The sequence below is a fragment of the Bos javanicus genome, chromosome 13, assembly GCF_032452875.1.
Source record: "Bos javanicus breed banteng chromosome 13, ARS-OSU_banteng_1.0, whole genome shotgun sequence".
Taxonomy (NCBI): Eukaryota; Metazoa; Chordata; class Mammalia; order Artiodactyla; family Bovidae; genus Bos; species Bos javanicus.
The window spans coordinates 24,085,251-24,097,491 of NC_083880.1; the positions used below are offsets into that span (position 1 = coordinate 24,085,251).

The 12,241-nt window shown below is 40.1% G+C and overlaps 1 protein-coding gene across 7 annotated transcripts in view; it reads left to right on the forward strand.

Moving 5' to 3' along the window:
• ARMC3 (armadillo repeat containing 3) overlaps positions 1-12,241 on the forward strand; it is a 92,154-nt gene that overhangs the window by 47,398 nt on the left and 32,515 nt on the right. The window lies entirely within an intron of this gene.

A 12,241-nucleotide genomic window follows, 5' to 3' on the forward strand; every position in this document is an offset into this window, starting at 1 on the left:
ACACTACCAGAGACATCTCTTCTCTAGGGACCATCCTGCTATCATGTGACCTGTGGTCAGGACCACAACAAAGGAAATGAGGGGATGACTGGGGAGAACACCCCAAAGAGACTCCAGGAAGAGACAGAATGCCCCTGAATCACTCAGATGTGCATGTTGAGTGCTTTGGGAACTTTTCAATGTCCTCATTCTGTATGGATGACCTGTCATTCTGTATTACCAGTATTCATATTTCTCTTCACTAACACAGAAATAAAGCAGTGACTGAATCATTTTAATATCTAGTAGAATTATTTATCAGGGTACTAGGCCTAAGACAGGCCTCTCAGGTCATGCTAGTGGTAAAGAACCTACCTGCCAGTGAAGGAGAAGGGACTTGGGTTTGATCCCTGGGTTGGAAGGATCCCCTGGAGGAGGGCAAGGCAAATCCCATGGACAGAGGAGCCTGGTGGGCTACAGCCCATAGGGTCACAAAGAGTAGGACATGACTAAAGTGACCAAGCACTCATGAAGACGCCTAAGAAAGTCATGTAATGTGTAGAGAAAATCTTTTAAAGATGTTCCACATATAAAACATTAAGAAAACATAGCACTTCATTTATTCACCATGACCCAACTCTATCCATTCAGTATTCTCAGGGAAGGGCCTGACCTTAAATAATTTCTTAGAATGTTAAATCTCTCTAGTGTTTGAAAGCCACTTTTCAAAGTTTTTTTAAAAATCCGCCCCCCCCCCCCAATTAAATAGGGTTAGTGGAAGGTAGTCAGGCAATGGCACCCCACTCCAATACTCTTGCCTGGAAAATCCCCTGGACAGAGGAGCCTGGTAGGCTTCAGACCATGGGGTCACGAAGAGTCGGACACGACTGAGCAACTTCACTTTCACTTTTCCCTTTCATGCATTGGAGAAGGAAATGGCAACCCACTCCAGTGTTCTTGCCTGGAGAATCCCAGGGACGGGGGAGCCTGGTGGGCTGCCATCTGTGGGGTCGCACAGAGTCGGACACGACTGAAGCGACTTAGCAGCAGCAGCAGCAGCAGCAGCAGTGTACTGATGTATTTATTTCTACAAATATTTATTTTACTTTCTTTTATTCTGCAGATTTAAGTATAGACTAGTGCTACTCTTTAGTGAGTCTCCTACATACAAACAAGTTCCGTTCCAAGAGCTTATTTGTAAGTCCAATTTGTTTATAAGTTCATTTTGCTGATAAATCCAACAAAGTTAGCCTAGGTACCCAACTAACACAATTGGCTATATAGTACAATACGGTAATAGGTTTATAATACTTTTCACACAAATAGCACATAAAAAAACAAAAAGTAAAACAATTTTGATCTCACAATACAGTACCTTGAAAAGTACAGGAGTACATTACAATGGCTGGCACACAGGCACTGGCATCAGGTGAACAGGCAAGAGGAGTTACTGATTGGAGGAGGAAGGGGAAGTGGGAGATGGTAGAGCTGAATGGTCATCAACAATAGGAGATGGAGGGTAAGCTGCAGTTTCATTCATGCCTGACGTTGATGGCCCGGGTTTTGGTTCCTTGCTGGATGCAATTCTATCTACCCTCTTGAAAAAAGGATGCAGCGATGTCTGGGTAGTAGCTTTTTCTCTTGTCATTGATGCACTGGACTGCATTCCTAATGGCTGCTGCAAGCTTTGTGTACCGTTCAACAGTTGAGTCCTGTGTCTCAAAAGCTAATAGTATCTCCCCAAATAAAGAAAACTCCCTTGCCATTTCCTGCATTGTGAATCTCTTCAGCTCTTCAATTACCTCTTCCTCCTCCTTTCTCTGGATACGTGTGCATCTTTGAAAGTTCACAACTTGAAGGTTCCTATGTAGGGAATTTACTGTATTTTCTTGTGCACTTGAGGCTGTATTGCAATGAATGATGATGGTCATTTCAAAGGAGGGAACAAAACACCTCTCTTAGAGTTGGCGAAACATCACAAGATTCACTTCCACATTGCCATTTCCCTCCAGGAAGATATATATATATCTCCCAGATGGCTAGAGATGCATACCAACACTCTTTCAAAATAAACTTTAACATCTGTTCTAGATCATATTCTTGACCAATCCACACAGATTCACTTAGGAATAAGTAATCTTGTCATTTACAACACTTTTTTTTTTTTTTAATGAAAGAAATATTGACCATAGAAATAATCCACTGTGATTTACAACATTAAAATGCAGTCTCAGGAAAAAATGCAAACTCATGTTCCAGACCTGATGTACGGGCTGGACTTGGTAATGCTAAAGCTGTGCAGTTATGGTCTTTGTTAGGGCTTTTCACGGGGAAAGGTTTTCCGCAGCCCATTTTCCTCCGACCGTGGAGAACTGTGTCTTCATACTGACCCCTAGTGGCAGTTTAGGCAGATGTTGGGGGAGGGGCAGAAACGGTAATGGAAGATTTGCTCTGTATTTTAGTGAAAATGCTCACCAACTTAATCCGAAATATTCTTCAGTGTGTTTAAAATAATATTTTAAAACATTATTCAAAGATTGTGCTCTGGAAAGTGTTCCATTGTGGTGCTTTTAAAGAGATAATATTCTACTGCGAACTGTGTGTTAATAGATGCTTGTCTTTGTCTCCTTTTAAGGTGAAGTCATTCAAAATATTTTGACACATTCATTGTCCTGGTGGCTGAATATCACCTGTGCTACATAACCATAACCGACATAAATTAATCTTGATATGGTACTTACTCTAGAGCTGAATTTTTTGCTCTTGACGTTAAATAATAGAAATTATTTGGTTTTAAAATTCTTACTTATATCACTTTATTGTCAGATGCTACCTCCTTTGAATTAAAATGCTCATATGTTGAGAATCCTCCAGACAACTTGAGTTGGTTCCTTTTAGAAAGTTTTGTAGTAAGGATGTATCAAATTTTTGTATTCAGGATGATACCTCAAAAAACTTATTTAAAGTGTTCTTCACTATCTTAAAAGCCTTTTGAAATTAAGAGATAAAATATGTGGGAGGCACCTTCATGGTACACTTAAGTAGTATTCTTTCCTTATTTCCGTCCAAGTTTACCAAGTGGATACTTTCTATTTCTACCCACCTCAGCACCTAGATTTCGTCTCTGCTAACTGTATATTGATCAACACCTCTGATTTTAAGGACTATGTAGAATGAAAAGCTGGATTTTGCAATTAAACAAGTCGATTCCATATCCCCATTTTGTGTCAGTTGATGCCTAGTCAACCTTCACAAACAGTTTGAATTTTATTAGCTACCAGTTGAGGCTAAGTGAATCCCATGAAATGTTCAATTAGAAAATTATCTATCTTGCTTTTCTTACCTGGAGAGCAAAGACTGACATTTGCATAACCTTATTTTAAATTTGCTGGTACCTCTTTCAGGCTTAATTTCCAATGTAACTGATTTTAAGAAGAAATTATCAAACAGTTTGGATAACTTTATATTGTGTGATCCTTTTCTCTCTCAATTTGAAGCCATGCTTAATACCTACATAAATTCCACTTTTACTCATCCTTGACTTTTTATATTAATTTTTTCCCATGATTTTCCATCCCTCTGAAAACAGCCTTCATTGCTCATTTGTTGCCTAAACAAAGACTTGGGGGTGATGCTTGAGGAAATTGCTTCAGCTCCAGCCCTGCAGAGGTTGGAGATTTGACTGTCTAACTGAAAAGTTGTCTGAAAATGAAAAGTTCATACATAGATGCAAATTTGGAAATAGGACGCTATTTTCCCATGATCCCAGAAATGGAGACAGGATTACGAGAAACTCTGCCCTTGTGGCTCACTCAGTAGGCGTGGGTAATGATGTGATGATGATGGTGATGTGGTGAAGATGCTGTTGATAGCAATGATGAAATGATGATGATAGTTGGAATGTGTGGCCAGGCACTGAGCTAAGTACTTGAAATGGAATGTATCACGAAATCTTCAAAGCGTTCCCTATGATGTAGCAAGTCTTATCATTATGTCCATTCTGCAGATGAGGAAACAGAAGCACAGTCCTTGTTCAAGGTCACAGAGGTGGGATGGACACTATACACCTAGCCAGTCGGCTACCTACATCCAAAGAAAGCTCATGATTTTTCTTTCTCTGCCTCCTGCTCACTATCTCCCTGAGTTTAAGCTTCTCCAAATCTTCCCACCAAAATGTTTCCCTCTGCCTTCTTGGTCTCTTTGGATTTCACCAGACTGAAGGCACTTTTGGAGAAGTGAGTTTCCATCCCCTATGGAGAAATGAGTTTCCATCCCCTGCTCTCCTTCCTCCCTCCTTCCACCTTTCTCCCAGGTTCCTTTATCCATTATCACTTCACTTCCTCCTCACCTTTGTTTTCTCTTTATAAGAGAATAAGAAAGAAGAAAAAAAAAAATGCATTCAAAGGTTAGTAAGAATTTCCCAAAATGCTGTGCATCAAAATGGTCTCCCTTATTTCTCATTTCCTAAGGAATGATGAAGTAAGCCAAATAGAAGCTGGCTTTTTTTCCCCCCCCTAGAAAATACAATATTTTTTAAAGCTTAAGATATTAATAATTGCAAAAAAAACGTAGTGAATTAAAAGTCAGATCACCATGGTTTTAATTTTGTGTCTGTTGATTGACTTGCTCCCTGAGCAACTCTCTCACTGAATTTTATCTTTCTTAACCATAAAACAAAAACAAAATAAAAATGGAATCTGGATTCTATTTTGCACGTCCAAGTGATTACCCATGATCCAGGGAGCCTGGAATACAAATTTCTACTAGGAATAGATGGGATCATTCTTTACCACTTTTATCATTTTATCCCAAAGGCTAAGGAAGTTATTATCTGTGAATTTTGGTTTCTTGTGTAAATTATTTCACTGTTACTTGAGTGTTCTTTGTGTGCCAGCCACTGCTCTAGGCTGTAGCGGTTCAGTAGGGAACATGACAATGGCTCCATGAAACTGTTTTCATGAAGCTTACAGGTTGGACGGGAAGACAGACAACACGAGTACTTTTAAGGTAATTTCAGAGGCAATAACAGTATGGGTTAAATAAAACAGCATGATATCATAGAGAGGGGCATTCATGACACCAGGGTTGTGAAAGGAGTCACAGGAATGACACAGCTCATCAAAGAGGGTCTCTCCGAAGAAGCAACATTAGAGCTGATGAGCTGAGGGTAGTCCAGGCAATGGCCGGTGGTTTTTTTTCTATGTGCAGTCACTAGAGATTTCAGCATCCTTATTATTTAAGAAAATAAAAAACGTGGTATCTCTAATTACTTTGGGATTGTGGCCCCTGTCACATCCAGATATGTAAACAGACTGACTTCCAGGCTAAACAGAAACATTTGGTAGCTGCAGAAGCCACTTATTATGAGTGTTCTAACACCTTGACCATTATTCCTATTTTATCAGGAGACAAGTCAGCCATGTTAAATGAAGACAGTTGTTCTTTCCTGATGGCATCTAGTTTATTATTGGCAGGCATTCCAGCTTTTTAAGACAGAAGGTGGCATGTATGGAAGTGAGGTATCCTGATTGAACAGATAGGTAAATAAAGATTCCATGTCACTTGTAAGAAAATTACATTTGATTTCCCTGCACCTTGACTGACTGCCTCGTAATTGGTAACAACAACAACAAAAAAAACCCAACAACCCTGTGTGTTCTCTGTGGAGGGGCTGGGTTAGGGTGTACTCGACTCGTTGCGACTAGCAGGTCTCTCTTGAAAAATCGTGATGTCGCAGCAACTGTAGTTAAAAGCATATTCTAGAAGCCCCCAAACCATACTTGCTAGGGCACCTTGGTATGATGGAAACAATTTGATTTCACATACTTAAAAAATTTTTTTTGCATTTTTTTTTCTTATTTTGCTATAGGATGCAAAGCTTCCTCCGTTTGTTTTTATGGCTGGGTTTCACTTTAATAATAATGTTACTTTACATTCTTTAAGTTTTTGCCTGCGGTTTAATCGATTCTGTCCCTTACTACAGGATAAACGTCTTTAAATATTTCTTTGAAAAGAGACAATCTCTTGGCTACTTTTGTCAATTCTGGGGTTCAGCCAGAGTTGGGGGGCACATTTCTTTGTCTTCTGCAGCTGTGGGGCTGCCTCAGGATGACGGCTGTTTGGGACTCAGAAATCGATCAATTTAACGAACACCCTCGACTTCTCGGGTCATTACCTTTGAAAAGCTGGCTGGAATGAGAGTCAGGAATCCTGTTCACAGCATTCCAAATCTGGCTGTGATAACCAGGAGATCTGTTTATCTTAGTGGCCCGCGCCCCACCCCCCTCGCACCTGTATAGACTCGCGGGAACCCGCAATTAAACTCGCCAGCCCCCAGTCATTGCTGCACATGCACCCCCGCCCCACTCGCAGCGTGTCTGCCACCAATATGTCTTTCTTTGGTGTGACAAACCTCACGGAGACATATGAAAAGCCGTGCTGGTGGGAATGGTTGTAATCACTGTTAACAAACAAGATTCTGATTGCCAATATTACCATCTGTTCCATCGGGTTCCACATATTCCCCGGTATGTGGGCTCTGTTAAACAGATTTTCCGTGCTGCCCAAGGTCACCCTTGATTCATGTAACCAGCCTTTGCAGATGGGTTAAACGTGAGCCTCCCAACAGCAGCAAGAATCAACATCCGAGAGGTACCAAATCATGTCCTCCAATGACAGAGCCCAAATAAACAGTCCACCGAGTCGGCAAAGGCAGAATATCCACATCCCTTGATACCTGAAAGGAGCACATCCCAAAGAGACTGTGTCAAGTGCAAGATCCGTCTATTACACTTCCTATAAAAATGACTTCACTGTATAATCAGAGAAGCCCAGGGGTGAGGAGGAAATAACCTGCTTTCAAGAGCAGCTGTTTAAGTGATACAAGCGGAGATCCCCATACTATTGAGTCCTCTCCCTTCTTGCGAACTTAAAACTGAGCTGAGTGCTTTTCCCTCTCTGTTTCTCCACACCTGCAAGAGGTTCTCATCACTCCCCTTGAGGTGATTCAAGTCAATTAAAATATATTGATCTTCTCAGCACTGGGGATATAAAAAGACTCGCAGCCTGCCTGAGAAGTAGGTACCAGGCAGACACAGAGGAAGGGTGATTAATAAGGAGGGGCAGTAATGGATGCGGATAACTTCACCCAGGAAGGGGCAAGTGAGCTGGTTTTGCAGGGTGAGCTAGTGGTCCTCAGGCAGAGGTGTGGGAGAAATAGGGCAGGGCGTTTGGGGCAAAGCGAGCATGAGTGCAAAGGCACACAGACATGAAACAGCATAGTAAATACAGGGAGGCATAAAATAGATGCTATTTGTGGAACTGAATTTTTCCTTAGTATTCTTAGCCCCCCTGCTGTAAGTGCTTTTTCACTGTGGGGCTTGGGGACTTAATACAAAAACACTTTGTGGTGAATTCCTTTCCATAACATGTGCCATGAAATAATATTTTAAGATGGTTACTATTCTCTGACTGTGAACGTTTGTACCAAAATCTCATTTTTTAAAACAAAAAGAAACGTTTATGTTTAGCAAACGCATGCTCTGAGCTCACGTGAAAAAGAAGACCTAACCTAGTTTGGGGGTCAAGAAATGCTTCCTTGAGGAGGAGATGTTAATGTTGAACTTTGAAAGATGAATGGGAATTATTGGGGGGAAAAAATGTCCAGGCAGGGGGACCAGGTGTGAGGATACCCTGAGGTGACATGGAGCCTGGCAAGGTTGCCAGGAAGGCCTGGCTGGGATGCAGCAACAGGGAGAAGGGGGCAGGGAGCGTGGGGGTGGGGAAGGAGATAGGGTCAACTCATGCTTAACCTCAGAGGACACATGAGAAATCTGGGGCTTTATCCTGAGCAACAGGGAATGGTGGAAGCTTTAAGTAGAGGAGAAATATGATTATATTATTTAAAAAGTAACTTTACTTCACTCTGTTTTGACAGACTCCAGGTCCACCCAAATCTCTTCAAATGACTCAATTTCATTCCCTTTTATGGCTAAGAAAGAGAAAAACACCTATATATTAACACATGTATGCACAATTTAGGAAAATGGCACAAATGAACGTAGTTCCAGGGCTGGAATAGAGACGCAGACACAGAGAATAGATGTGTGGGCACGAGGTGGGGTAGGCAGGGTGGGATGCACTGGGAGATGAGGTTTGACATAAATACACTTGGCTGCAGGCTCAGTCAATTGTGTCTGACTCTTTTGTGACCCCATAGACAGCAGCCCACCAGGCTCCCCCGTCCCTGGGATTCTCCAGGCAAGAACACTGGAGTGGGTTGCCATTTCCTTCTCCAATGCATGAAAGTGAAGAGTGAAAGTCAAGTTGCACAGTCGTGTCCGACTCTTCGCAACCCCATGGACTGTAGCCCACCAGGCTCCTCCGTCCATGGGATTTTCCAAGCAAGGGTACTGGAGTGGGGTGCCATTGCCTTCTCTGGTATATATACATAATATATGTATAAATATGCGTGTGTGTGTGTATATATATATATTATTATTATTTTTTTTAAATCACTTAACTGTAAGATGGAGAAAAGTTTGGAGTGGATGAGGGGGAAAGTGTGTTAGGAGAGAACTTACATCAACCCATAAGAAAGGATATTGGATTGGATTCAGAGGGAGAGATGGAGATGGAGGAAAGGGAGGGATTTGAGAAATACAGAGGAGGGAAATAGTCAGGACGTTGTAATAAATTGACAGACATGACCTGTCAAACTTCACTTCTATTTACATATATAAACATGTTTTTATACATCCCCATATTTGGTTTTTAGTTTGGTTAAACTTTTCAATTTACATTTTAAACTCTTACTTGATTAAAGTCCAACCGGATGGAGACTAATGATAGTAAATATCAGAAAATAGGTTCAGATTGTTGCAATGACATATGACCCGGTAATTCTGTATTTTGTAACAAAGCAGTTTGACTTATATCCTGTCCATTTGAATAATGCTGTTCCACCTAGGAAACTACAAATGTGTTTTAGAACAGGATAGGATTTGGCTTGTGTATATGTTAGACACAGGGGAAATAAGACATAGTGTCTTGGGTTTAAAAGACACAAAATTAATGCGATTCTTTTTTTTTTAAATACAAAGTCTGCACTCCATTTCTATAACTGAAATTATTTTTTAAAGTAAGACTAATAGCTTGATTTTCCATATCAAAATTTAATCTCATTTATGCATTTTGCACTTAGAGTTGCACATAGCAAATTATGGGCAGATATGTACACATTATGTTACATTGCTTTCCCAGCTGTGCATGTATGATTTGGTGCTGGCAGTTATGTTCAATTTAGTAAAAGCTATATTCCACTGTGTCTAGAATCTTTGAGCTTTTTAAACAGCTAGTACATAAAAATGCACTTCCCTTTACTGCCTCCATAAAGAGCAAAGAAAGAGCAGGAGGTAGAGTATAAATGAACCAGGGCCAGACATGCTTTTGTACAGGAGAAAGAGAGAAGCAAAATCCAAGCAGAAAGACTGAGAGCAGAGGCACGCCTGATGAAAATCCCTGTGTCTCCATGACCCAGGAGTTTTTTTGTTTTTGTTTTTGTTTTTTAAAAAAACATAAACTAGAGAAACTAAAATGATGGAGTATGATCCTATGTGCTTACTTAAATTTTCTGTAAACTCTCTGATACACACAAAAGACAAAACCTTTGAGAATTTACTGAAATGCGTTTACCTAAAATACTTCTGGCTTCTCTCATGGATGCCATTGTGTGCTCTTTCTTTATACTCCAAGATGTGTTAAAAAGTGCACATCTAAAACCACTAAGTACATTTTAACCAAGGTGTGTTTATAATGATTAAGAATCACAAAGTATTTGGTTTAAGCAATGGATTACATTAAGTGCATGAAAAACAAGTAAAAGGAAACAAAATATTTTGAGGTTTAAGCATTCGAAGAACTGATGTTGAAGCAGAAGCTCCAATACTTTGGCCACCTGATACAAAGAACTGACTCATTGGAAAAGACCCCGATGCTGGGAAAGATTCAGCACAAGAGGAGAAGGGGGTGACAGAGGATGAGATGGTTGGATGGCATCACTGACTCAATCGACATGAGTTTCAGCAAGCTCCCAGCACTGGTGATGAACTTCCGGGAAGCTTAGTGTGCTGCAGTCCACAGAGTCACAAAACGTCGGACACAACTTAGCAACTGAACAACCAGAAGCATATACTAATTAGAAGATATGCATAATTTTAAATTATTGCTGGTAGTTTTTATGTCGATAATTTCCTCAAATTTTCCCTTCTTCATAAAATCAAATGACCACCATTGTCAATAATAGAAGAGAGATCTAATGTGAAATAATCTTAAGAGTGTTTATTTTATACTCGAGGAAAGGAAATTAAATGCTGTCCTTCAGTCTGTCATAGTGAGATGCAGGGCCTTCCTCTCAATGTTTTTCTTGGGCTTCCTCCCAAATTTTGGTCACCTGTCATCAAACCAAATTATAAAGGATGGTTTCCCAGGGAAAGACTGGGAGATGATACAGAGGGTTAAACAGACACCAGGGACTGGAGGAGGAGAAACATGGAACTGAGTGCTCGCTTTGCTTTAGTGACAATCAATATGGTGTGCTTTCTGGATGGATTTATATAAACCAAGGGTGGGAGCTGCCCTCAAGGTCAACACCAAGGAGCCCTTCATTCTCCAGAATGATGTCATTCCATTCCTGCCCAATGGCTGCAGTTGAGTCTCCTTCAGAGCTGCTGCTGCTGCTAAGTTGCTTCAGTCGTGTCCAACTCTGTGAGACCCCAGAGACGGCAGCCCACCAGGCTCCCCCGTCCCTGGGATTCTCCAGGCAAGAACACTGGAGTGGGTTGCCATTTCCTCCTCCAGTGCATGAAAGTGAAAAGTGAAAGTGAAGTCGCTCAGTCGTATCCGATTCTTAGCGACCCCATGGACTGCAGCCCACCAGGCTCCTCCATCCAAGGGATTTTCCAGGCAAGAGTACTGGAGTGGGGTGCCATTGCCTTCTCCACCGTCAGAGCTAGTTTGTGGCTAATCACAGCTTCCTTTCACCTAGAGCTACCAGTCTCCTTATTGAGGTCATATGTGTATTCTGCTCTCTGATGAATAACTGTGATGACTTCTGTTTTGACACATCAATTCTCCTTCACCATCAGCAAATTTATGTGACAAAGCCAAATTAAATTAAACTCATCAGAATGCAGGGTGATGAGCTAAACTATATAGCCTCAGTTTTTTTTTTTTAATTTTGTTTATAAATATTATCCTAAATTTTTTAAGTGTCAAATATAACCTGAAAGAGATGTTAGTATTATTGGAGTCCTAAGTGTACTTTTATTGTCTTGATTACTTCTATTCCCATGATGATTTAAACAGATTTTTAATACAATTTGGGGTCTTCCTTTAAAACCAGGATGCTCTATATATCTTATTGCTTGAAACATCATAATTGAAACAACTCCAAACATTAAAGAACCTTTGAGCTTAAGATTAATCTTTTACTCGTTAAAATTATGTCTTTTTAATTTATACTCTTTTATGAGCTTTTTGAGTGATTACAAAGCAAGAACTATAGAAAGTATAGTGCTTTTATAAGAAGGTGTAGGATTTCTAATTGTGAGAAAATGTTAATAATATATTAATGGATGGTAGTCTTTTTATACTAGAAATAGGAAATTTAACAACTGGATATGCCTACATTACTAAAATTATTTTTTGTCAATATCATGACTTTGATCTTAATGTTTAATTTATAAAAGCAATATTCACCCATCAAAATGATTTGCTGCCTTCAAACGTGTTAACGTCTACCTACAGTTAACAGCTTCATTTAAAAAGAAGACAAACTGAAGAATCTGATCTTAAATTTCCATGTTCACTCATTCCTCCTATTTAAGCTTTGTTTTCTTACTGGTTAGAAATATTTTAATAGAATTCAGTAACTATTGAATTGGAATTTCTGGATCTTATAAGTATTACCAAATTAAAAAATGAACAGCTTTAGTAGAGTTTCTAAGGAGCAATCATGCATTTTTCTATAACCCAAAGCTGCAGATGTAGGGAAAGGATTATTTAAATTCATTCATAACTTGACATTACCCGCCCCCCCCCTCCCCCCGCCAGACTCCATTTAAATCCCCAGCGCTTCAGTGCCAGGTTCATTGCCCGGATAAATTAATTTCTTTCTAAAATTGTCTTTATGCACTCGTTTGTTTTATAAGCTTAGCTGTACGCTCCAAAGATCAGTTCTTGAAGTGGGGTGAAGAGCATTCAT